The 27,704-nt window shown below is 48.8% G+C and overlaps 1 long non-coding RNA gene across 1 annotated transcript; it reads right to left on the bottom strand.

Moving 5' to 3' along the window:
- Positions 1-389: 389 nt before the first annotated feature.
- Positions 390-27,311, bottom strand: LOC146868472 (uncharacterized). Its single transcript, XR_014966246.1, has 3 exons — positions 27,277-27,311; positions 25,627-25,685; positions 390-1,369 (listed from the first exon to the last, which is right to left on the bottom strand). It is a non-coding gene; the product is annotated as an uncharacterized LOC146868472 (long non-coding RNA).
- Positions 27,312-27,704: the final 393 nt, after the last annotated feature.

Below are 27,704 nucleotides of genomic sequence, written 5' to 3'. Positions count from 1 at the left end.
TTACACAGGCAACTTTCGAGAAGTAGGTGGTGGGCGACTCAAAGTGCATCATGGTGGAGCAGTCACTGTATGCTGTGGTGTCTCCATTTCACTCTGAGTCTTCTTGTGCCATTTTGAAGTCACTGAGGTAGGTGATTCTGCTGATGCACTTCTGGGGACAAGGCTGCTTTGTGTGATGGTGTCATCCTCTTCTTCCTCATCATCACCCCCTACTCTGGTTGGACTTGTAAATGATGTTCCCCGTCTCTCCTCAGCACCACAACCATGTTCAGCAATGTTTTTAAGGTGCTTCTCTCACTTTAATGCATGGTGTTTTTTCATATGAGTCATTTGACCTCCAGTACCATAATGTGAACCAGCCATTCCTCGATGAACATTTGTGTGGCAAATGATGTATACTGCAATGTGCTCCCTCTCTTTGTGATCTGTAAAAAAGTCCCAAACTGGGGAGAAGTACTTTTTTACTGTGCAATGCCTGAAGAAGAATTGGAGGTAGGTAGGCGTTTAATAGATTGCCTCTCTGCAGTGAATACTTCTGGTGCAGGTCTCAGCTGAGGTTTCGCAAATATCAGAGCTGGCGGTGCTGCAGGTTGAATAGCTATGTTGGACACCTCTGTGTCATCTTCCACAATGACTAGCTCGTCGTTGTCATCCTCCTCATCATCCCCTTCCATAATTTTAAGTCTTTTAGGAACATTTCTTTTCCCTTGCTTTGCCTGGTGTCTCCTGGACTCTGCCAGGGTCCACTCCAAGTCTGTATCACCATCATCAGAAGTGGTGCTTGGAAAAGATGGTGGAATAGTAGCCTTTCTTTTCCTTGTTGTAGATCTGGGAGTCAATGATTCTAAAAGAGGAGGTTCTTGGTCAGCAGGAAGCTTGACCTCCTCTACTGCTCCAACTTCTGGAAGATCTACTATTACTGGCTGAGGATGCTGGCCTTTGCTCTATTTCCTAAAACAACTGGGTATTAGTTTGCGAAAGGGACACATTCAATTCAACATCACTAGTCATCAGCATTGCCATGATTGCAGTGGCTGCCTCACTGACAGACTTGATCCTGGACTTAGCTTGGGTAAGTGCTGTTGATGCAGGAGCGCTGCTCCCATCTTGCTCCCCGGAGGCTTCTGCATCAGGCACACGGCGCTGTCGGAAAATGGTTTCGGGCTATATGCCACTGGGGGAAACTGGAAAGCTGCTTTTCTCACTGACCACTTTCTTTTGAGCAACTTTCTTAGGGGCCATCTTAAAGCTCTCAGTTGGCAGTGGTTCTAAGTGCACAAGTGGAAGAGATTGGAGCAATGACGTGTGAAGTCCTTATACAGGCCTTCTGTTTGGCAGTATTGCGGGTGATGTTGCTTCTCTTGTGCACCTAAAAGCAAACAAATAAGAAAAACATTTAGTGAAACAAGACATTGGTGCAGTTTAAATTAGTACAGACAAAGGAAATATTAATGTGGTTGGTTTCTTAGGTAACATATCATAACCACTTTAAAGTCAAACCACAACACCATACCACAAAATGTAATTCCCCATCAGAAAGCACACAAAATAAAAAGAAAGAGCTTTTTCCTTTATATCCATGAAGGAGACACCTGTGGCACTCAGGGAACTGCATGGGTAAATGGAATAATAACCTTTTTAAAAATGCAGTTACGTTTGTACGCAAATGGAAGGCAATGTTTTCCAGGGGGAATGGAACAAAAGTGGGTGATGCTGATGTGTCTGAAGTGCACTGCAGCCAGGGTGTCCAGGAGGAAATGGAGTTATACCTAAAAAAAACGTTATGCTGCTGCACGGCTGTGCACCTATGGTGGATAGGTGGATGGATGGATGGATAGATGGATGGATGCATGCATGGATGCATGGATGGATGCATGAATGGGTGGGTAAATTAATCGACCGAGGCAAATGAAAAGAAAAAAAGATGTAAAAATATTTTTAGAAAAATGTTTACAAATTTTTTTTTTAATTAAATGCATTAAAAAAATTACAAAAACTCATTTTTTTTAAATTATCAAATCATTTAAATTCAACATTTAAATAAAACACATCCAACAGCTAAAATAAACAAGCATTTGCAATGCAATATGTCTCGCATTTACGCGAGTTTGAGATATTGACATTGCAAATGACAATGCCTTTTATTTTTGTTTTTAAAACCTAAATAAAAGGCATTGTCATTTACAATGCCAATAGCTTAAACTCGTGTAAATACGAGACCTATTGCATTGCAAATGCTTGTTTGTTGCTGGAACCGTAATCCTGCCTTCCTGTCCCTGCTTAGAGGGAAGCTAAGGAATGAGCTTCCCAGAGATAAGCACCTGATTTATGAGGTCTTTGAGCTCCGCATGAAGGCCCCTTGATGTTTACAATCCCTTGTGTTCGCACTGAAAGGGTGGTGGTTTATGGCCTTCACAGTCGCCTGCTAGAAGCTTCTTAGATGTTAGCTGTATCTGGGCCCGTGTTGTAATCGATTGCCGATCCTACTATTTTCACCAGATATGTCTTCTTCCTGGGGATCTTTCACTGCAAGCTTGTTACAGGCCTTTCGGACATCTGGAGGAGTTGCCTTTGAGGCTGGATGGCCTATCGTGATATAGCCATTGAAAAACAATTGCCAATGTACTTGCACATGTGTTTTGTATTAATAATTATCGGGATCATTTTTTGTTTTAGCAAAATGAGTATTTGGGATGACCCATTCTGAATTCAGAATAAACGCAATGCAAATGCAAGGTGTAACTGGTTTAAACATTTTTCTCAGGGATGGTTATGGTTCGCAGACCGGTCTGGTCGGCACTGCATCTTTGACTCCGAGGATAAAACCCCACATATTTCAAACTAACACAACAAACCTCCTCTCCTACGAATGAACACAATAAAAACGTTCGGTGGTAAATCTTCTACCTTCTTTACGGCAGAGAGTCATCAAACACCTCGTACTTTTATTTTACATAGTGCACAGGCCTTCACTTAGGCGTCAAGCTCTGAAAAACGTGAGACTACGTTGCGTATATTGCAATTATAAACAAGCGCCCGCTATTACTCAACCAGCGTCGTAAAAGACAAACATGGCGGCACGGGTGTCTCTTGTTGGAGGTTTGGTAGGAAATGGTAAAACGCACATCATGAAGCTGACAATTTTTGTGCAATGTGATATGCGGCTTCCAGTGATGGACAGCGCAAGAGAAGCTGCGTGACTCTCCTTTCAGAAATACATTAACACGCTGCATGGAAGGCATCTTGTGAGCTGGGGCCGCTGGAGCTAGGTGAAGGGAGAGGCGGCAGTTATGTTCATGTTATATGATGAGCTCCACAGCAAACATGCAATGACTGACGGAGTGGGCGGTCAAGCAGCAACGTTTTTACCTGTCTCTAAGTTGGCCGCTGTTCGTGACTCAGTCACCGTGCATGCATGTTCACTCTGGCTATCCAGTTTGAGGTCCTGTGCGTGAGAGTGCCGGTGTTTAACACCTGTTGATGACGTTGACGTACTGAGGTAAAGGAAACAAGTTTACCTGACAAACACGCATGCTTTACCTATGCCTTTGTTTTAACCCACTACATTGTCTCTTCACTAATAAATGTTGTGCATAACATTCGGCTATAGGTTAAACCAGCAAATGTGCAGATTACCACGAGACTGACCGTCTTCTACGTAGAAGAAGGGGAAGGCCGGTGTGTGACGGCATTTGTGAGAGAGCACATAGTGCCGGCTGTGTTTTGTAGCGCTGACGTGGCAGCGCTCAGAGGCACTTGTATTCAGGGAGCTGCGCTGTAATCTGTCTGCTGTAATCTGTCTGCCAGTCTGCTGAAAGGGCGAGTCACTTCTGTGACACAAGCGTCCCCGGAGGAGAAATGAAAAGTTATGCTGAAGTGTGACTCGGAGCCAGGCGGTCATGCATTAAAAGTGACGGCTGTTACGAGCTCCATTGGGGTGAGGGATAATTCTTAAATATGTTGACATTGATTCATTACATCCACTTTTCTGCTTGTTAAGCAATTCTGCCTCCTAGGAAGTGATGCTGCTCATAAATATTGAACAGCAGCTCCAATTCAGTTTCAGCTTACCCTTAGTGCTGCTGGTGCAGAGCAAGTCGGTCTCTGGCAGAGCTATGTGCACGAGGCGCCACTTGAGTCCTCTAGTGGTAGGCGCGCTAAAAAAAAATAAGCATTGGCCGCACGCGCGCCTCGCGCTTAAAGTTAACAAAAAGACAAGCCCGGCGGAGCGTGGCGCGCGCGCGCTTGGGGGCGGGGGAGCGGACCCTTTGAAGTGCTCCCAAAAGGCGGATTGCATGGCGGCACGATGCGCGTGATTGTGCGCGTGCTAGCCATGCAATCCGCTTTTTGGGAGCACTTTTCAAACCCGCTCTCTATAGTCTCGCTTTGCGATCGCTTACGCGATAGCAAGGTCGAGACCTAAAAATGTCATAAAAAATATCGATAATTGTCAATGTTTGTATGGGAGATGAGAAGAAACCTATTATGAGACAAAGAGGTGCAAAATAAAAAAAAATGCATGTAATATATAAGCACTGTTCATCAAAATCATCTTAATCTTCATACTACAATGATCCTCAAGCATATTATTAAACTGATAGCACATTCATCCATGCAAGCTCATGGCAAAAGAACACTAGCTGGATGCACAAAATGGCTGCCAACCAGTTCCACGTGGTTAAACAACAACACTGAGCAAGGAGACATTGGGAACAAAGAACACATGCAAGCATAAGATAAAAAACACACTGACTGGATGCACAACATGGCTGCCAGCCAGTGCCACATGGTCAAACAATAACACTGAGCAAGGAGGCATGGGAAACAAAGAACACATGCAAACCTATGGCAAAAGCACACTGGCTGGAGCAGGAAATGGCTGCCAGCCAGTGCCACATGGTCAAACAACATCAATGAGCAAGGAGACATGAGGAACAAGGAACGCATGCAAGCTGATGGCAAAAGCACCCTGGCTGGATGCAGTGAATGGCTACCAGTCAGTGCAACATGGTAACACAACAGCACTGAGCAAGAAGGTACGGGGAACAAAGAACATGTGCAAGCCTATGGCAAAAGCACAGTGGCTGGATGCACAAAATGGTTGCCAGCCAGTGCCACATGGTCAACCAACAACACTGAGCAAGTAGGCATGGGGAACAAAGAAACCATGCAAGCCTCTGGCAAACACACACTGGCTTGATGCACAAAATGGCTGCCAGCTACATGGCCAAGCAACAACACCAATCACAAAGGCATGGAGAGCAAAGAGCACACATTCAGGCCTATTGACACAGTGTCCACAAAATGGCCCTAGCCACAAGGCATGGAGCACAAAGACAAATCAATGGTGGCCTATGGCAAACGCACACGCACTGGACATGCAAAGGAGGCATGGTAACACTGAAGAAAACACTACCATTAATTCAGTAATGGCAAAACCGAAAATTAATACAGCTCTAAAAAGTTTACAACAACACACATCCTTACAAAGGCATCAAATATTACCCCACATATATAATTTTTGTACACAAAAAAAAGTGAAATGCCAAAAAAAAAAAAGAATGTAATATAATCCAATGCCATCCCAGCCCTAAATGATGTTTTAACACAGCATATACCACAGAAACAGTTGTTTTATGCACCCATGACTAGCACTGGCCTGGGCCTACTAGATGGCCCCTTGGCAGACTAGGCCACATAGTAAAATAAACAAATATTGCAAATTTAACAAATATTTAGAAAATGAACTGATTGTGCAACATTGTTCCTTTACAAAAGATGAAAAATTAAATCCCAAAAATAACTAGGCCCCCTACTGAAATTGAGGGCCACCCACCACAACAAATTTTAAAAATCGAATAAAAGTACAACTAAATACTGGTGTATGCCCTCTATCAAACAATAAAACAAACAACACCCTTACACAGGAGTTTTTGAACTTACTTGTGAAATCTCAAAAACAAAGTCCTTAAATCCAATAGTATATATGCAATAGACAAAGATAGTGATCCTTCCAGCTTTAAATCCAAATTAAAAGTGACCAGGAGATGGACAGAGCCTGCTGAACAAGAACAGGAAGTTGGAGTCTCTGGGCACTTACATCCTGTTGGAAAACAAAAGTTTAAAAAAAAAGGCTTGTTGCACAAACAAAATCTCCAAAGGTCCGCTGGAGAAGAAAATCCAGTCGAAACCCTCTTGAGCCGCTTCTCGAGCACAAAAGCTACCCGAGATGGATGCATTCACAACCACGATTTGCACAACATTGGCACCCTCGCCATGCCAGTGAGAGCAATCACTAGTGGTCCGAAAGTATTGTGGCACTTGCGTGTGAGCGCCAAAACAAATGAGAGCACACAAACAGAAAAAAAACCTCTGCCTCGTGCTCTGAAGGTGGAATTCAGGAACTCCACGCTCCTCTGGGGAGTGCCTAAATTCCACAACTCCATGAGCGGAGTGGAGTTTTATGCCCAGGCCTAGTTAGTATCTGAGTCTCGAGGCCTGTAATTTGCGCTAACTTCTCTTTCTCCCTACTGTGGATGAATCACTTTGCAAGGCCTCTGATCAATGGCTTACTGGCATCCCAAAGGGTACCTGCCAATTCCACCGACCCACTGATTAATCTCAAACTAGGAGTGTATCTCAGACTCCTATTATGCCTCAAATGAGGGTTGGCAAGGTACCAAGCATTGAGATGTGACATGCCACATAGGCCTCCGGGTCAAATCCGCAGATCTGACTATCGTGGTAAGTGGAGCATGGCCCGAGATCCCCCGTGGGAGGATGGTCATGCCTGTTATGTGACTGACATTCGTGGCTGGTAAAAGGGAGAGATCGATCCAGGACACTGCTAAGGTGTGTGTGTATGCATTGTCACCAGGGTGCCAGAGACTCCACACATCACAAAGACCTAATGCGTCCACCCAGGCAGCAAGTTGGCAGAGGCAGGATGTGCGCAACCTGCGTAGAGGGGCCAGATGCTTCCAGTTCTGGGTTAGGCACCGCTTAAAAATCTCTGCCAAGGATAGTTATGCCCATTGGCAGAGTGGCGAGTAAAGAGGTCAGCAAGGACAATGCGGCTGTGGGTGCCTGGTTGGGGATGTACAGTGAGAGAAAATTATGCTGATGGCCCTCAAGGAGGCTCCCCAGCCCAATATCTCTATTATGCGGATCCATTTGTGTGTTAGTGACTACCAGAGGAAATCCCCTACGTAGCAGAATGGCCACCGCCCGTGAACCTCAGGTAAACCCTAAGTGGTACACCCTGTCGTAACCATAGCACCAACGGCATGGACATTGGCATCCCAGCAAATAAGTCTTTTGCAGCATGAGAACAGCAGGCGTGAAGCGTTTGGCGTAGAGCAGGGCGGCAGTGTATTTAATGCAGCCCAGAAGGCCATTCATATTCCAGGGCATCAGTTTAAATGAAGGCATCCATTGTGGGTGTGATAGCAGATAGGCAGTGAGCTATGCCCCAGCAGGAGACATGGGGGTCACTATCGGCAGTGGGAATAGAGACGGAGTACTTGTGAGGTGTGGTGCAAGAGCAGAAATACACAGTGGTGGACCTAACATGAACGAACAAAACAACAAACAATTCCCTGTGAACCACAACTGCACACACCCCATACTTCCACCCACAAAGCATTTGTCGTCCAAACTTGTCCTCAATGAAAGAGAAAGAAAAGAACAGAAAAAAGAACAGGCAAGAGTTGTAGGCAATCTGTGTTGAACTCCTCCATGAAGGATATGAAGCTGGTAATAAAGGAAACCAAGAATGTCATGTAATTACAGTGTGTATCGGACTATTTCTCTGGGTAGAACCACAACCCTCCTGCACCCATCAGCAGCAGGCAAGTGTTTAAGTAGGTTGGATCATAGGGTAGGAAACTTCCCCCTCATGTCATGACTGTTTAGAGCATCCGAGAGCTGTCCGTCATCTGCAATCTCTGCGGTGGCAGGGCAATACGAGTTCGAGCCCAAGGAGGTCATAGAAACAAGTGCGCCTCTTCCTCTGTGGCTTCAGGAACCGGCCGGCAGAAACCCGGCGTGGCCCACCACCAGGGATCGCATGGTCCGATGGCACACACAAGTCCATCCTCTCCTCATTCATCTCCCAGGCCTGCTCAGGAAAGGAAGAGGAGCATGTATTGGAGATTAAGCATTCTGGGTTTTGCTTGACCTCAGTGAAGGAGCGACAGCGTTGTTGGACTGACTTGGTATAGCATTATGTGTGCATGTTGAAATTGAAGGTCAGGGTGCCCACAGCCCTCTTAAGGAGAGTGTTCTTGTAGTATTTTAGAGATCAGCGGGCACGCCAGAGCCCCAGTTGGAAGACGTTGGTCCAAGGATCTGTGAGCTCATTCCACCACAAACCACGGCGAGAGCGTCGTCTCTGGAAACCATGAGCGAAACCAATTCTCTAGGAATTTTGCAGCCTCCAGTGTCTCAAAACCCACTATTAGCAGATGATTGTGGCAGGAGCAGTTCTTTGCGTCCTCAGCCCTCTCCTCAAGGGCTGCCGCAGAGGACAGCAGACCAGCTACCTGCCGCTTCAGCACAGTCACATCATCCTCAACCGAGGACACCCGGCATTCGAGTGGCAACATTTCCAAGGTCCCGGGGAGGAGTGCAACATCCATCTGAACCCACTCTGTTTTCAGAACGCATTTCGAGTCCAGTATGGCCTTAAGAATGGTGGCTAAGTGGAGCTGGGCATGTTCTGGGGGGTGGGGGACTCACCACCCCAAGGGAGCCAGTTGAGCTCCCAAGTCCTGCTGACAACATGGTAAAACTGTTGAACTTAGTCTGGGCCTGCACAGGTTGTGGGGCCTTATGTTTTCCCCTCGTGGCTGCCGCAGGGCCTGGGTCAGGAGCTGAAATAGTAAGTAGAGCCCCACTCTGGCCTGCTTTCCGTCAGGCAACATGAGCAGCCAGGACACCCACAGGACCCAGGATCAGTGGCTGGGTCAGCTGGTGCCTCCTAGGCACCTATTGATCAGGACCTCAGGAGGAGGAAGGAGACCACCCCACAATTCACGAACGGAGATGCAGTGACGCCACAGTGACCACCACAGCCCCGCCGAGATCACCCCCTTACTGGTGCAGATGTGTGTTGTCCGTGCCACTGAAGTCTTTCCTTGTCCTATTAATCGCAAGGTCTCTGGGCCGTTGCAGAGTGAGAAGGTTTATGTAAGTGGCTGTGGCCTTTTGGAGGGAAGGAATGTTAGATCCCAGGCAGAAAGGGCAGTCTCTTCCATGACCTCAAAACAGCCAAGCATCGCCTTAAGGCTGGGGCAGATCGATTCTCCAGAGGGAAAGCAGTCTGTCAGGCGACTCTCACTGCCCTTGAAGTCAAGCCCCAATCCCCGGCACCCAAGGGGATTCACAACAGACCGTAGCGACCATGCGACCTCCTCACAGGTCGGCAGGAGGGGAGGAGAGAGCAGGCCCCTGCACCCCGATCCCTTGGAAATGTAGACCATGGCTGAGCAGACTGCTGCAGTCAGGACTCGCCAGAGGGAGAAGGAATCTTGGGAAGAAGGTGGGTTGATGCGACTGCCCCCCCCCCTACGGAGATGCCAGACACCGCCTGTCACCGAAGTTCTGCCACCTCCACAGCCGCGTTGCTGCTCTGAAGCAAGGCATGCCTCCAACAGGCTGCGTCAGCAGCCACAAGAACTAGGCTGCGGGACGAGGACTCCGGATAGGTGGGCGCTGCAGCACTCCCCGGAGTTCCAGCTCTGATTAAACAGTTCTGGATCCTTCACGGAGGGTGGGGAGAAAAGCAGTACCCAGAGACAACAGCCGGGGCGACCAGGATGAAGGCGGATGGTGGAGGAAGTCGGGAGCAGTTTCACACTGCGACTACCATCTTGGCCTCCATGGCCACACCCAAGAATAGTTACGGTTTACTTACCGAAGTTACAGAGATTTTGAGTTAAGAATAGTCATTTACTAACTTACCTAATATACATAGATGTGGAGTTAAGAATAGTGAATCTTTACATACCTAAGTTACATAGATGTGGAGTTAAGAATAGTAAACCTTTACTTACCTAAGGCACGTACATGTGGGGTTAAGAGTAGTAAATCTTTACTTTTCAAAGGTACATAAGGTGGAGTGAAGAATAGTAAATCTTTACTCACCAAAGGTACATAGATGTGGATTTAAGAATAGTAATACTGTTTTTACCTATATATATATATATATATATATATATATTGACTTTGACGATATAGTGCTAGATGAGTGCATAGCACATGATCCGCTTTTACCATTGGCCAGTTATCCCATTCGGCATTTCTCCTAAGCAGCTGGAGCCATTGGAGGCTGTTTTTTAAAGTCCAGCGTCGCTGGTGGTCCTCAGGCGTTTTTTTCTAGTTCCCTGGGGTTAACCACAGTGGGTAAAGCAGGGGCTTCAGGTGAGAGTGAGAGAAGAGAAAGAAAGAGCTAGTAAATTTATGGCTATAGAGAGCACGTCCATTTTGAACAGCTTGGCCAGGACATCTTTTGATTATATTACTGTTCATATAGACCCCGAACTTGGCCCAATGACACTTTACACATGAAGCAGATTCCATTACACTTTTTAGGTCGAATCTGGGCAGTGCCTGTGCTGCTCTGCGATGCATGCTGTAGTCAGGTACAGACTTGAAGTTCCACCCATTTTCTGCCCATCTGTTCAATTGGCTCCTGTTACTGTCCTTTCTCAGTCAGTCAGTCAAAAAGCTTTATTATTGGCTAAAAACCATAAAAGCACATATTTACAAAGATTTGAATAAAACATACCAATATCCCACAATGCAATATATTCATGATGAAGAGGAATACTCCTAAAATAGTTTTTAAATACAAGTATAAAACCAGGAAATAATCCTATGCAATTTAAAAACATAACAGATAAAAGAGTCAAATCAATCCCTTCACAAGTTAATGTCAGGGAATCCCAGTGATATGCTGGATCTGTGGTAACGCGGGTGTAACAGATAATTGTTTTTTTATTTTTGCGCCTCTGGCGCACCACATGGCCCAGAGGTATCTAGAGGTCGCAAAGACAATCAGGGGGGTGGTGTTGTATTTAAATATTCTAAATGCTTCCCTGTAATCCCTGAGACCCAGTGACTTACAAAGCTGGACAATCCATTTAGCTCTAGCCCTGGTGTAAAGAGGGCAGAAGAGCAGAACGTGCAGATCCGTCTCTTCACAACCATCACATCCCGGGCATGAGCTAGTAACGTGTGAAGCGATTGACCACTTGTTTGTCACTGCCCTCAGTGGGAGTGTCCCATGTCTAAATTGGACATAAAGTTTCTTCGCCAGTGAGGGCTGAATGTCATCCAAGAATTTCTCAAAGCGGTAAGTATCCTTAACCTCCAGAAATCTGTTGGTCAACTTGCCCAGGGATGGACTAGAACATAAAAGATCCATTCGATATTGATTGAGTAAGTTAACCAACACCCTTTTAGGCATCAAAGGACATGTCTGCTCCGGAGAGAGCCAAATGTCTCCCCTACCCAGTGCATAGCAGAGCTGCTTAACATATTTTAGCCAGGGGATTTTCCCTACCCCCCTTATGGTCATTAAATCCCTTAGGTCATCCCGGTAGCTTAGCAGCTCTGGGGTAGCCTAGAGTCGCCTCCAGTACATCACAGGTTGGTTCGAAATGATCCCCTGTATGGGGACCAGACCCAGTTCTAACTGTAAAGGAATCAGAGGTGTGCTCTGCGGGAGACTCAATATACGCCTAATAAAGCTATTCTCAGTGATGGACAAGGGGGTGGCACTAAGATGGCCCCATAGCTCCACCCCATAGAGCGCCCCACCTCTCGCCTGGGCCTTGTATATTTCTAAAGGGGATCCCAGGGTTTTAAGTGAACACTCTTTATGGACCTTTAAGATACCACCAGAGGATTGGGCCAGCTTCATGTTTGCCTTGGCCATCTGCGACCCCCAACCCATCTTATCGTTGAGTGTTACTTCTAAGTAGTCAAAGGTGGAGACTCTTTCCAACACCGTGCCATCCAAATGGGGTTGAGGACAATTAGGTGATTTTGCATTAAAGACCATGAATTTGCTTTTGGAGAGGTTGATCTCCAGATTTCTTGTCTTGCAAAAAAATGAAGAACGCCTCCAGTGTTCGCTGAATACCCATAGAGGATTTTGATAGCAAAAGGGTGTCATCAGCGAACATCAGGGCTGGTATCTTGCGGGCTGCTAAGCTAGGAGAATCTAAATCCCTCGCCCCCAAAAGATGGTCAATTAATCCATTAAGAAACAAAGAGAAGAGAGTAGGGGCCAACACGCACCCCTGCCTCACTCCCCTTTCCACCGGAAAGGGGGCCGAAAGCTCCCCATTTCTCCCATACCTCACCCTCGCAAAAGTGCCTTGATGTAGACGTTTGAACAATTGGCACAAGTATGCTGGGGCACCCATCTCTATCACTATGGCCCAGAGCTTATCCCTCTGGACCAAATCAAATGCAGATCGAAGATCTACAAAAATCAAGTACAGGCTACCAGCCCCCAAAGTCACTGTCTTCCAATAGACCAACTGAAGTCTAAACAGTTGGTCGATGGTAGAGACCTTAACATGAAAGCCCGCTTGGAGGGAGGTCAGGATGTGTTGATCGTCCATCCAGCACTGCAACCACGTTAGTAAAAGGCGGGCAAACAGTTTCTGCAAGACATCAATGAGGCTAATGGGACGGTAATTAGCCGGATCAAGTGGGGATGCCTTTTTATAGATGGGAATGATCTCGGCCCCCAACCAAGTTCGGGGAATTTCCATGCCATGTAAGATGGCATTAAAATATAACCAGATGTAGGGAACCCAAACCTTCTGCTCACTCAGAAATAGATCTCCTGGGATTCTATCCAATCCCGGAACCTTCCCAGAAGACAAACTTTTAAGGGCCGCCTTAATTTCCTGCATAGAACTAGATTGACAATCGGAGACCTTCACCTCCGATAATACTAAAGAGGATGTGCACTTTGCGGGGAGACCTAGTTCTACCGAGGAAACAATGTCAGTGTGGGAGTACAAGGGCTTAAAGTGTGCTATCCAAACCTCTTCGCTCAGATTGGGTGTTATAGCGGGCGTCCCTTCTGACGAGCCTGATCTCACAAGGTTCCAAAACGCGCCATAGTCGCGCCTGTCCAAGGCTTCTTTTATACTTGCCCATCTTAGGGCCTCCCATTCCGACTTGGCCTCCGCGATTATACTTTTATAAGCAGTTCTGGCCACTCTAATACTCTGCACAGAACCGGTTTTAACGTCGCTAACAAGTGCACATTTCGCCTCCCTACAAGCTTTGTTAAACCACTGGACCAGTTTTTTTGTTCGTGTCCTATTATTCACTGTGGTATAAAAATAATCGACCATATTGGCGATTAGGTTAGTGTGAATACAGTCCAGTGCTTAGAAGTAAGAAAGATCATAATTCACAGGTGGAAGTTCAAAGGCCTCTTCTAGAAAGCGAGCTACATGTAAATATAGCTCAGCAATTTTTTCGGGTGCTAGCACAAGCTTGGCCCACCTAATACGTCTGCCACCCACTACTGTGATTAAGTTCCTGTCAACACGGATCTCCAACTCCCCTGATCCATGTGGGTGAACCAGTGTGTGTTTTAGTTCTAAAGACAAAAGATTGTGGTCACTATCTACCCTTTGAATTACACAAAAAGCCCTTATTTGAGACCAGAATTCTACATTGACCATAATGTAGTCAATAGTAGTGCTTTTCTCCACTCTATTGAATGTAAAATTCCCTGGAACATCAGGAGGGAATCTGCCATTGCAGGCTCTAAGAGAGTGGGTTACTAGAAGCTTATTAATCTGTATGGCCACTGGCATTAAGCGCATGGCTGGGTACATAGAACACTCCTGGATATGCCAGGTGGAATCCTCCTCTAAGGTTACAGAGGGGATCCCCACAAGAGGTTCGAAGTGACAGTTAAAGTCACCCCCGATAATTCTATGTGTTGATGGTGAAGAAAATGAAAGAAGTTTGTCAAGAGCCTCTAACATAGATAGCCCCAGCTCATGGGGGGTAAGAGGCAAATATAAGTTAGCAACCATCACCTTTGAGCCACCCATAAATTTAAGGACGATAGAGAGAATGTCCGGGGAATGAGAATCTATTACTTTCACTGTACACCCCAGGTGTGTAGATACCCAGATGCACAGTCCCCCCAAAGGTCTTCCTCTAGGTCCCTGTACAGCGGGTAGATGGAATGTTGCAAATCCCACCCTTGTAGGGGCAGTCACCATCCAGGTTTCTTGAAACAGGCACAGATCATACTGATCCACCAACTCACCCCATTCTGGATTGGATAGCTTAGATCTCAGCCCTGCTACATTCCAGGATCCTAATAATAATCTTGGGGATTCCACCCTATGAGGACTGGGTGAGGTGGAAGAGGGCATGCTGATAGAAGGAGTCCCTGCAGAATTGTGTAGCTCAAATCCATCTCTTGACAAGCTTGTATCTGCACCTGGGCTTAAGGGGATTATTCCCAGACCTACTTCCTTAACCCCAGAAACCTCCATGGGGCACCTAGCTACGTTGGAATTTGTTTTTTAGGCCCCAATGAGTAAAATAGTCAATCTATATTATTCAAGGCACTAAATCCGTTGGCTGTGGGTATATTATATTCCCCCTCCAGGCCACCTTTATGAAAATGAGTTGATTCAAATCCCCCTGATACTATTTCCCGAGAGTAGAAGTACCCCAAAGGAAATGGAATAATTGCACCCATTTGACAGGGTCCTCCCCAATCAAGGATGTGCTTAACTACTCCAGGATCCCTAAAATTAACAATCACGCACTCCCCTCCAATATCTTTTAGTTTGGTCCCCAGCCAGGTAACTCTTCTAACAAATAGTATTTCCCCCTGACATTAGTGGTCTATGTCTATTTAAACACGAAGTGGTTTTATTCTTCAGCGCGGTGTATGTTTCGCCTCGTTCGCCCGATAGCGGAGGGACACCGGTTAATACCACCACGTACAGAGAAGCCTCCGGTGGTAGCTGGGGGTAAAATAATGATTGTCGATTTCCATTTTTGCAAAAATTCATATTGGGCTTTTGAGGCGCCGGACCCCCCTCCGGCTGCTGCTTACTGATGGATTTTTGGAATATGGGTGGGTCTAGAGTGGGAAGAGTAACTTTGTCCGGGTGCACCCTGGGACGGGTGTCAGGGCCGGGACCAATGTTGTTAGGGGTGCGTCTACACGTGTTTATTGATACCGATCCTTGTGCCTGGGCGATCGAGACCCTTCATTAGGACTAGGGCCCTGAACCACCTGGTCAATGTTACCTTCAGCCAATGTCCCAGAGTTATTCCCAGTGCGTATGGGCAACTGTTCACCCCGTGACACTTATTGTTAATCAATGAGACTACTTTATCAATTCTACTCATCAAGATTTTAAACTGAGATTTGATAAGCTGTTCCATTTGGGCCTGAAAATCGATTAGTAAATGAGTGGCCCAGACCGGGGGTGCTAAAGTGGAAAAAGGGGTGCCTAAATCATCCTGAGAGGTGTCTAGGGCAGATGTATTAGGCCTCGGTAGTTTTTTCTTCGTTTTTGATTTCTTAATTCTGGGGCGGTGCTTAGGTGCCTTTTTAATCGCCTTAGGAGCTGTCTCAGTGACCAAATTAGTAGGATAGCTAACATCTTGCACTACCTGTGCGCAAGGGAGCTCAGCAAAGGAGGAGGCTAACAGTGAGTCAGGTGAATTACAAGTGGCTAAAGATATATTCCCAGACGGCAAAAGGGGGGGTATAGCTGGAGTAAGGGAAAGGCGTCTTTCGGTATTCTCAATAGCCGATGCTACCACCCCTATTGTTTTTTGTAACATTTTATCTATAGCAGTTAAACTCGGGTCTGGGGGTATTAGGGCTGCTTTTTGTCGTGTGAGAGGGCGAGAGGTTGGAGGATTTGTTTTGCCCATGATGCAACAAGTACAATGCTTAATCGTTTAGGATAGTAGTAACCCAGTACTTCACAATTTGCACAGGGTAGTGGTCTTTAAGGAGTTAACAATAACACCATTAAAAAACGCTGTAACAGTGAATCATATGAAATAATCACTTTAAAGCCTAACTTTGACTGAACAACATATTCAAAATTATCAGAAAACAGTCCAAGTCCAAATGCGGTATGTCCCGCTTAGAGGGATGGCCCGGCCTGGCCTCCTTTGGCCCCTGACGGCCACAGACGACGCACCCTTTGCCCGGGCTTAGCCCGGCGCACGCCCGCGCGTGTCCCGCGCTGCGGGGCACCGGCACTGCTTTAATGCAGCCCTGGTGCTGCCTGGTGACGCTGGTCTCAGGCGCCTGGCCTGGGGCTGCTGGGGAATGAAGTCTTCGTTGGCCGTTTCCCTCACGGCGGGCGAAAAACAGTCTATGGCGCGTAGGATTACATAAGTCATTTGCAAATTTCAGACTTGCAGAAGAACTGAGATCCTTGGGAGCGAAGATGTGCCTCTACTGTCCTCCAAGGTATATACACACCCAGCACTTAATATGACTAGGAAAGTGACTAATACCCTGTGGGAGAGAAGCGATGACAGAAGGACCACTAGGGAACGACTTCCAGCAGGACAGGTTTGCACTTAAAGTAAGTTCCTGATGCTTTTACTCCAATAATTAAGGCAAAGGTTAGTCCATCAAAAGAAAGCCTCTTCCAAAAATAGGTAAAGTAAAACAATAAAGTGTCCGCTCTTTCAATTGCAGAACTTCTGCTGTTCCTCAATAGTTCATCCCTAGGCAAACGTCTGCCTTTTGGTATGTATGAGGTATTGCTGCCCTTGGAGTCAAAGCATACCTAACATTAATCATGAGTAGTGCGTTCGTGATATCAGTTCTGTTACTGGACTGCCATCAATAAAGTTTCAACAAAAAACAAACAAGAGTAACAAAGAGGCAGATAACCCCGGAGTCCACTGTATGATAACGCTATGGTGATTTTTCTTTAGCCGCCGGTCTCAGATCTGAGATTGCTAAGAAATTAAACAACAAGGGCAGGCAGTCTTGGGTGTCAGCGTATGCTCTCACTCACATGAGGAATCCGGTTGAGTGTATGGGAGGCCGCCAAGTAACCTCAGAAGGCAGTGCGTCCCAACGCAGAGGCAGGAGTCAGGTTCGCGGCTTGTAGGCAGCTGTGGCAATCTTGCGAGTCAGCGCGTCCCATTTAAAGCACTGCCTACAGCGGCATGGGGGCTGAGGAACTGATGCGGGATCTGATGATTTCTGAACATGTGCCAGTCCTTGAGGTAGAGACAACCCTTGGGAGAACAGTAGTTGTTTTGTATATAGTCCTTCCAATAACTAATGAATTCTGCAAGCGGAATCTGCTCCTTTGGATTGGAATTGTGCTCTTTCACGTCACAGTTTGCAACGGGAACTATCACTTCCCCAAACTTCAGAAGCAGATGATCAAAATTAGGCCTGCCATCCTGAGTGACCCAGCCCTTCCTGCTTTCCCAGCTATCCGTGAACTATAGTTCCAGTATTGACAATACAAATAAAAATTGAACCAAACACTCACTTCTTGGTGTACTTATTGAAAAGTGCAATTCCTAGCTAGTGTATAAAATGTCTTAAAGCCGCCAGCGTGTTGACCAAGTGAACCCTCACGAATCAAGCTACTGTCCTTTCTAAATAGTTGCTTTTGATTCATGAATAGGCTTAGCAGTCCCTCCTTAGCACTGCCTTGTCTGCATTTGTAAATTTCACCCATGACATGCTTCCCTGTAATGCAGCACAGCACCCACTTTTAATAGTAATGGCGGATGCGTCATATTTACAAAACCACCTTCTTTAGTAATAGCGTAATGGCAGCTGCGTCATATTTACACAGCCACCTTGCACCTTTTAATGCATATTTACATTTTGGGCAGCGCGTTCCACTTTAACTATAGCGACAGTCCTTTATTTACCTTGGCAGCACGGTCTGCTTTCACTATTGCATCCCCCACCTTTATTTACCTTGGCAGCGCGGTCCGCTTTCAATATAGCGGCTGTGCTCCTTTATTGCCTTGGCAGTGCGGTCTGCTTTCACTATAGCGGCCGCACTCTCTTTTTTTTTATTTTGTTGCCAGCGTGGTCCGCTTTGACTATAGTGGCCATTAAGTGTTGTATTGGGCATCACACAGACTCAAAACGCACACAGAATACTCAGAAAATACGCATAATGGTTTTAAAAATTTTGAATTTTTTCGACTAACCAAACAACGAAGACCTCGAAGGCTTAATGTAGTTTACATGTCCAGGGATTCATTAAGGACTATCCTAAGGTTAATAATGGAGTGTAAGTTTACTCTGCACACTTTGCATATTCGCACACTGAATCATCTCTCTTAATTTCACACACTGCTCTCTAATCTTAGAAGAAATGTGTATTTTACATGACATTCAGGATTAAGTCTGTGTCCTTAGTTTTGGCTTGTTTTAAACACTAAGAATTCAGACCATCACAATGCAAGGATCCAATGGCCTGTTTCGACGTTATTTAATGTCTCTTTTAATCAAGAAATTGTACTGTTGTTTATTTCCAATGTTGGTATGGTTTTAACTAACTAAATAATAAACAATCATGTCATGACTATAGTGGCCACTCTCCTTCTTAAAAATTTGTTTTGCCACGGCGGTCTGCTCTAACTATAGCGGCCGCCATCTTTTGTTTTTATGGGATTACTAGCCAATGGTGGCCACATGCCTGGAGTGGGGAGACACACATTTTGCACATAAAAGCGTACAGCCGCCATTGGCTTGTAATCCATACTCCCTTATCTCCCGGATCTACCATGCCATGCCCCACACCATCTCTCCCCTCCCACTTGTACATCCTCACCGCCTCTCCGAGGTCATAGAACATAGTGCCAATATCGGCAACACTCACCATCCCCCCCCCCCCCCCCCCCCCCCAACAGCAATCTCAGGGAAATAACCAGACAAGACACCTTCTTTGTGGAAAGAAATATTGCTGCAGGTTTATTAGCATTACAACAATACCAAGATTGGTGGGTTAGCTTACGGGCGATCCCAAAGCAGGCAGCCCCTCGCCGCCTGCCGCGCCAAATTACAGCGGGGCCTTGCCCAACTGTGTTTGCCATATTTTGGGGGAGGGAAGACACCTCCCACCAGTGGGCCAACAGCCCACCCCTTTTGCTCAGGCCCCATAGGGGGGCAGAGCCTGCCAGGCAGCCCACAGTTGCTCAGGTCCACGACCGCCTGTGGGACTAACGGGGCGCCGTCGCTCCTCCAGGGTCCAACAGGAGTACCTCCCTGTGGATATTCGGCCTTTGCACCCTTGTTGTGCTCCTGCATAGGGTACCCATACGTACCTTACAGCCTCTGGATCGCCCTGTAACTCTGCCTACAACACAAAAGAAAACATTAGACCACCCACACCCTGCTTATACGTTGGGTATGAGGTAGGGTGGGAAACGGCATCAGGGTATTGGCAAAGAGGGCGCCCAGTGGGCAGGGGAAGGTATAAATACCTCCCCCTGCACCCTCTCCCTGGAAGTGACGTGACCTACCAGACCCTTGAGGGTCCCAAAGACTGGGCGGCTGCCTCCTGTGCCTTCTTGTGGCACTAAGGCGGCCGCCCTCTTAGCGGGTCTCCTACGTGGACCCCGGGCAGCCGGCATAGTGCCAATATTGGCAACACTCACCATCCCCCCCCAACAGCAATCTCAGAGAAATAACCAGACAAGACACCTTCTTTGTGGAAAGAAATATTGCTGCAGGTTTATTAGCATTACAACGATGCCAAGATTGGTGGGTTAACTTACGGGCGATCCCAAGGCAGACAGCCCCTCGCCGCCTGCCGCCTGATGAGCCAAATTACACCGGGGCCTTGCCCAACGGTGTTTGCCATATTTTGGAGGAGGTAAGACACCTCCCACCAGTGGGCCAACAGCCCACCCCTTTTGCACATGCCCAATAGGGGGGAGGAGCCTGGCAGGCAACCCCCGGTTGCTCAGGTCCACAACCGCCCGTGGGACTAACGGGGCGCCGTCGCTCCTCCAGGGTCCAACGGGAGGACCTCCCTGTGGATATTTGGCCTTTGCACCCTTGTTGTGCTCCTGCATTTGGTACCCATATGTACCTTACTGCCTCTGGATCGCCCTGTAACTCCGCCACAGCTCTGGGTGTGGCCACCGTCACCTCAGAGCCCCCCACCATATAGCCTTACTTATTTACACCCTGCTGTCCCTAAGGCCTCCTCCGGGTCAAGTAAGAACAGGTCCATGCCAACTCCGGACAAGTGTACCCCATCATCCTCTCAACACCCTGTGGCCTTAGTGTTCAGTAACCCATGACGGATGAAGCCAAACCCCCTTTGCCCGGTGAATCTCCTCATGGCACTGTTGACCTTCCTGCAAGAGACCTCCATGGCTTCTCTTGATCGCACTCCCTGCCACACCAGCCAGGGTGTTATCTCAGACCACCATATCTCACAGGTCCCCAGCTGACTGCTCAACTTACACATGGTGACAGTCATGTCATGGAGTCGTTCCCTCCCAGGTGTATCACCAATACATTAGGAGGGAGAATCTCCCCCCCCAGTCTCTGCTGCAGCTTCTCCAGTAAGCACGTCCAGCGCATGCCTGGGTATCCTAGCCAGATAATGTCTGTGGCCGTGAGACCGTGTCTCCATCTCCTGCTCTCCGCCCACTGTGCCAACCACAAAACGCCTGAATGGCCAATCACCCAGACCATAGTCCCTGGCAATTAAAGAGATGAAAGTTTGCAAGATTTTGACTCAATTCACATCTACAAATATAAATGTACATATTGCACTTCACTGCAAGCCACCGGCATCTGGTGGTGCAAAATTTTTCTTTATGTCCATCAATTGTTCATCAAACATTATATTGCCTCACTGACTTTTTTAATAATTACGTGTACTTATTAAATCACACTGCACACCACTGGCATCATTTGCTACAAAATGTTCATGAAGTCCCACTTTTGTCATTATCAACCCCTTCCCTAGTCCACCGACCCAACACAGTGCATTCGGGAACGGATGTATTTTTTGTAACACTGGGACTCCCAACGCCCCACTTGCTTGATGCGTTCAGCTGACAGTCCTGCCCTAAACGCTGTGGTAGCTGCTCCTATGTGGAATGAATGGCTGCAGAAACGTTTACCCTGTACCTTGTTTCCTGACAACGCTAAACATGCCTGCATGATGCTCTGTACTTGGAACTTGGTGAGGGGGATACTGTCTTCATGTATCAATAGGTATCCTTCAGTTGTTGGGCGCAGCGCTAGGTAGGCCGACACCAGACGCACTGGGCAGTATCTGGCAGTTTCAAGCTGATGCAGCACAATTACCCTCCCCTCCCCGGTCCATTTTTGACCTCCTTAACCATATTGTGAGGGCGTCTCCCGCCATGCTTGAATCTTGCCTGCTCAAAGCAACACCAGATTTGTCCTGTTTGGACCTCGCTACCAACTCGCCTACTCGTAGGGTCCCAAAAAAAGGCCAGGCTGAAAGTTGCTGAGAACAGTGCTGCTTCCAACGGTGAATTTGTGGCCCTGTGCACCCAGTCTAGCATCCCCTGCAGTGTTTCAAAATCAATAGGGGACCTAGTGTCTGGCAGTCTTGGTTCGCACCTGGCCGAACCCTTAAGCGCTGCCCTGATTAAGAAAGTTTTTGTAGGATTATCCTGCCCCAGTAATCTTTCATGGTGGCTTATTGCTGACAAATGGCTTGCTATCCAAGGGTGGCTCTTCCCCTCGTCCCTGGCCCAAATAACAAACTTTTGCACCCCGCACTGTAGTGATGCTTTCCCTTCACCCCAGGCTCCTGTCACAGTACAAAACTTTGCCACACAAGCTCTGTAACGCTTACTAGTCCTTGGCGCCAGGGACAGCTCGCCCAGCCCCCCCAGTCGCCTTTCCACTTCAGCAGGAACCAGAGGTGAGGCGGGAAAGGTGTCATGTCCTCTCTCGCTCTCGGCCACGCCTCCCGGAACCGGCACCACTGAAAACGAGAGAGAGTGTCAGCTGCTATGTTCTGCACCCCTTGGATGTGTCACGCCCTGCATTCTACATTGTTGACTAGGCAAGCTCGTACCAGTTCCCTCAACAAACACAAAACTAGGGGACAAGTCGCCGACTGTGAATTGATGGCCTGAACCACAGCCATGTTGTCCGACCAGAATACCACTCTTCTCGCTGATAGCACTGCTGGCCAAAGGTGCAGAGCTAACACTATAGGGAACAATTCCAGGACTGTAATGCGGGCCGTGATTTTCGTCTTGTGCCAGGCATTGGGCCATTTCTGCACGCACCACTCCCTGTCCAGGATCACCACAAAACCTTCTCTACCTGACGCGTCTGTATAAAGCGCAAGTTCAGTACTCTCCACCCAGGGTGCCCTTCATATAACTGAGCCGTTGAAACTCTCCAGAAACGTAGCCCACATGGAAAGGTCCTCCTTCATACCTTTGCTTAGCTTCACCATGTGGTGTTTCTTCTTTACCTTTGCCGTTGCCCTGGCTAGCCTACGTGCAAACACCCTCCCGGCTGGTATTACCCTAGCTGCAAAGTTGAGTTTCCCCAGCAGGCTTTGAATGCAACCCAGGGATGCCTTGTCCTGACCTGATAATGACTAAATCTGGTTTGCTAAGTCCTGGACCTTGTCAGCTGGGAGCCTGGACTCTCCTTTTATGGTGTCAAGTTTGATTCCTAGGAAAGTTAGCACCTGGGCCGGACCCTCGGTTTTCCCTGTCGTGAGTGAAACACCCAGATGACGAGCCAACTCTTCAAAGTTCTCCTGGGCCTCCCTGCAATCTTGAGTGCCCTCCCCTCCTATAAAAAGGAAGTCGTTGAGGTAGTGCGTGACGCCTACCACCCCGTAGCTTGCTTGCAGGACCCACTGGAGGAAAGTGCTGAACGCCTCAAAATAGGTGCAGGAGACTGCGCAACCCATGGGCATGCATCTGTCCTAAAAGTAACTGTCATCCAACCTGAAACCCAGCAGGTGTTGGCTGCTCGGGTGGACTGGCAGCAAGCGAAACGCCGATTCGATGTCCGCTTTTGCCAACCAAGCCCCCTTGCCCGCCCTCCTGACTAGGTCCACTGCTACATCCAGCGTACAATACATGACAGAGCAAGATCCCTCCTCAAGCCCGTGGTTGACAGATTCTCCCTCAGGGTAGGACAAATGATGGATTAGTCTGAAAGACCCTGGCTCCTTCTTGGGCACCACCCCCAGAGTCGAGACAACAAAATTGTCCAACGGGGGCTGCTGAAAAGGTCCCACCACCCTGCCCATAGCCCTCTCCTTTTCCACCTTAGCTCTGAATACTGCTGGTTGTTCCCTTGCTGACTTAAGATTGTCTGCCTACCGACTCCCCAGCGTGCCCACATAGGGAATCCTGAAACCTTCGCTGAAACTTTGCAGCAGTAGAAAGCCGTCCTGCTTATTTGGGTACCGTATAAGGTGAGGCATGAGGTTGGCCAGGCTGACTGGTGAGGGGCTCTTGACTGCCTGCCAACTGGGGTGACATCCTGAGGGAATGGGGGTACTGCTGGAGTTGACATATGAGACAAAAGGGTGCTGCTATTGGAAGGGGGAGTATTGTGACATGGTGTTTGGTTGTGCATATGTCCTCAACTATCTTGCTTGCCTTTGGTGGCGGGCAGTTTCTCCTGTTGAGCGTGACACTTGACTGCAGGGTGTGATCCACCACAAGAGTCTCATGCATGCTGGAATTTGCGCGTTTTCCCCCTTGAGCATGACCCTTTGTTGAACAATCGGCATGTCCCTGGGGAAAACCTCCTAAAGCACCCTCTCTAGCCACCCCTTCTGAACCCACCTCGAAATGTCTGTTTAAAACCATGCGATTTCCACCGAAAGTAGCCTTTGCCGGTCCCCCGCCCTACCTCTGCCTTGCCTTGAGTCTCTGTGGTTTGCTGTGCTCGGGAACCCATGTGGTCCAACCATAGCTGGACCTCCTTCTGGTCCCACGCTATCTCAGGACACATAGACATCTTTTTCCTGAACTCTCTTTCATAGTTCAGCCACCCACTTCCAACCCACTTCATCGCCTCCTTGTGGATTAACCTGTCATATTGCAAGAGCCCCTGCGCTACCTCAGGTTGTTTTTCTATGATGACGGCAGACAAAATGGGGAAAGCTTCAAGACAATTTTCTATGCTCTTCTCAGGCCAGGTCTGAAACTTTACCTTTTTGTCTTCTTCTTTTACACCCGCTTTCCTAGCATCTATGCCATCCTGGCCAAGTAGTAACAGGGAGAAAATGTCTATCAGTTCGCGCCTCCAAATGGCTTCCTTGGGCACCAGCCACGCCAGTGAGCAACGGCCAGGTAACAGTGGCGCTGCTGTAACTAACTGTGTGGGCACGGGGGGCTTGCACAACTGTTGGGGAGTTACCATTGCGGGCACTGGACTAAGAGGTGGCCCTGCTGCGAGGTCGCTAGTTCCAGAAAGGGGAGTAACACTAGCAGTGCTGGTGGATGGTAGCGGCCTCACCCCTGGGGCCGGAGTGTCCGTGCCTGTGCTAGCTGTCTTCGTGAGTGACTGGCTGACTGTCGCGGGTGCACTTATTTCTCCCACCAATGCCCTAGCCAAATTAGAAGTAACTTGATTGGTCACCCCTGTTAAAACCAGGAAAGCAATTGCAGGGAACGCTTTTTGTGCTTGATGACCGCAACCCTAATTCCCCCGGGCTGCCGCCGCCACCCGCACCCCTCCTACATCCAAGCCTGGCTTGCCCCCCACCTGCGGTGAGCTTGGCCCAGGATGACCTGCTCTGACCTCTGCCATAAAGTCCCTCATCGTGTCCAAGATCTTACCCAGGTCTTCCTGGGTGGCGACTTTCGCTGCAGCCGCCACATTGTCCTGGGGGATAGACGAACCCATGGGAGGGGAAACGATCGGCTGGGAACCGGTGTCTCTAGGTGCAGGCAGTGCCCTGGTCTTAGCGGGTAGCAGATCCGCTGGGAAGTCCTTAGTCGTAGGCTTGCGTACCCGCTTGGGCCTAGTCGAACTCGACTCCCAACTGTGCTCCTGCTCTGGGATAGGGGCGTCGACGACAGTCCCCGAATCTTCCGGGTCCCTTGCATTCAAGAGAACCTGGGCCCTTGCCAAACCTTTGGTCTTGGCCATCATGATAAATGCTGCCCACTGAGCCTCCTGGGACGTTTCGGGCAGGGAGTCTTCGACCTGAGACGTCTGCAAAAATAGAGGGGGAGAACCCTGGCCTTCCATGCCGCCTCATTGGCCCGACCGCCAAACAATCTGAGGAGACAAAATAGGAATCAGCAAAAACCCCCACTGCATTCCCCTTGTTCTCCGTTGGACCTACAAGGCATAATCCGCCAGCTGTTCATGTCCCTTCCCCTCCTAATACTCACATGTTCTGAACTCTCCAGTGGACCTTATTCCGTGTGCCCCTAATTCGGATTCCGTGTGTGCTCTGCGTGCGGAGATGAAGAAATGCAAGTTAAAATGTGCCCCCGGGTTCAGACCGGAGTCATGTTCCCCCGGTGACTTGTTCCCATTCAGTGGTCAAACCCAAACTTCAATCACAGGTCTGCCTGCCTGTCTCCCCCTTCGGTGTGCCCTATCCATACCTGCTCCTGTTCCCTGTCAACGCTTCCTTGCGTGGTGACCGTCTTTCGCTCCGGCAGACCTGAAATTATAAATAAAACATTAAAAACACTCTATGCGTTATTGAATCAAGCTCCTTGCGCCCCTGTCCGGTTTGCACTTAGACCCCATTGACCCAGTTCCTGATCCTTGGCCTGTCCTGGCCGTGATATTTGGCGTCGTGCTTGTCACTCTCATGAAAGCGCTGAAATAAAAGCAACAGGAGTTAACATCTCCCCCCCTACCTGTTAGTTAACCCGTTCCATGGCAGTGTCCCCTGAAGTAAACTAAAATGCTGTACCCCCTAGTCCCCAGTCTATGCATACGAATTTTTATTTTTATTTATTTATATGTATATCCCAAGGTGGCCCTCTAATCTGACCCCCTGCTGCCCCTTGCCGGATGTACTCCATGGCACTGCTTGTGCCATGCCTTGCTGCCCCAATCCTCTGCCCTGGATGAGAGTTGCTACCGCTGCGGCGGACCTGGGTAAAGGAAATGCCACGGTAGCCGCGCTGACGATGCAGAGCCACTGTGCCTCAAAGTATGTGCGCGCGCGTGCCGCCACGTAAACACGGACCCGCTGGGCTGCATAAATCTGCGAGTGAAGCCACAGGTGAGGCGCTGATGCACATGCTGTCTTTAATGCCCATGTGAACAATGCTGCTAGCAGATGGGCAGGGGGGTAACGCTCTCCTGGGGGGAGAAGAGGGGAGAGGGTGAGCAGCAGCGGCCTCCCCAAGTCTAAGGCCCACCCCGCCCATCCTTACACAAATCACGGGCATGTATGCCTCGGCACAAATACACCGCAGACCCAGTCGGGCGCCAGTCGCGGCACCAGGGATCTAAGATGCAAGACGATGCAGCGCTCCGTCACAGGATTCATCAAATTAATAAAAGTAATATAGCGTAATGTCACAAGAGAGCTGAGGACACCCAGGCCTGTAGCCCCACCCATCCTCAAATGCGGGATGCATGGCCATTGCGAAATGCGAGTCCCATCGGAACTCGCCTCGGGCCTGCCCGCCCTGACCCCCAGACCGTAACAAGATGCGAGGGACGCTGCCGAGATAATCACCAAATTGGCTGCATCGCCAACAATCGGCTGCGCCCTTTACTAAATGCCGCCACACAAACATCGTAACCTCTACCGGGCCAAACTGCCGGACACCCCCTCCCGCCCTGCCTCTGGTCCCACCCCCGGTACCAGGAACCGCTGAGCAACCTCGCGAGGGCCAACACCCACGCTAGACCTCCCCTAGCGGCGCTAGTCACTGCAGGCACCGTCGGGCCTCGTGCAAGCTCCCGGTGGCCCAGCCTGACCATGAGTTCCAGCTCAGCAGGAAACCCCAGTGGGGTAGGGAGGGGGAGCACGCGGGCAGGGGCCTGTAACCCTGCTCCTCATAAAATCACTGGGTCCGGGCGATGTGCCCCCGGCCCACCCCGCACTCCCCCTGCCTAATTGTTGCCCCGTTGCGCCGGCTTCCCCCGGTCCGGCAGGCCCAGTAGAGCCCCACGGACCGGCCACGTAGCACCGGTCGACGAACCTCCCAAAACACACACAACCTCACTTAGATTTCCCCCGGACCCCCCAGAGGAGGGCCCGGGAATGCTGCGCCAGGCAGCAGACTAACCTCGTGGTCAGCAGCGGTCGTCAACGGCGTCAGGGTAGTGGCAAAGAGGGCGCCCAGCGGGCAGGGGAAGGTATAAATACCTCCCCCCTGCCCCCTCTCCCCGGAAGTGACGTGATCTACCAGACCCTTGAGGGTCCCAAAGACTGGGCGGCTGCCTCCTGTGCCTTCTTGTGGCACTAAGGCGGCAGCCCTCTTAGCGGGTCTTCTGCGTGGACCCCGGGCAGCCGGCAGAGTTTAAGCTATTGGTATTGTAATTGACAATGCCTTTTATTTATGTTTTCGTTTTCTAAACAGATGAACAAAATGCATTGCCATTTACAATGCCATATCCTAAACTCTCGCAAGTGCGAGACCTTTTGCATTTGCAAATGCTTGTTTTTAAAGCCACGACGAAATGAAGTGATCTCGCCAGAACGGCTAGATGTTGA

The sequence above is a fragment of the Triturus cristatus genome, chromosome 1_2 (assembly GCF_964204655.1).
Source record: "Triturus cristatus chromosome 1_2, aTriCri1.1, whole genome shotgun sequence".
Taxonomy (NCBI): Eukaryota; Metazoa; Chordata; class Amphibia; order Caudata; family Salamandridae; genus Triturus; species Triturus cristatus.
Note: the sequence above shows the minus strand (reverse complement) of the source record. Positions and strands in the feature narration are given on the sequence as shown.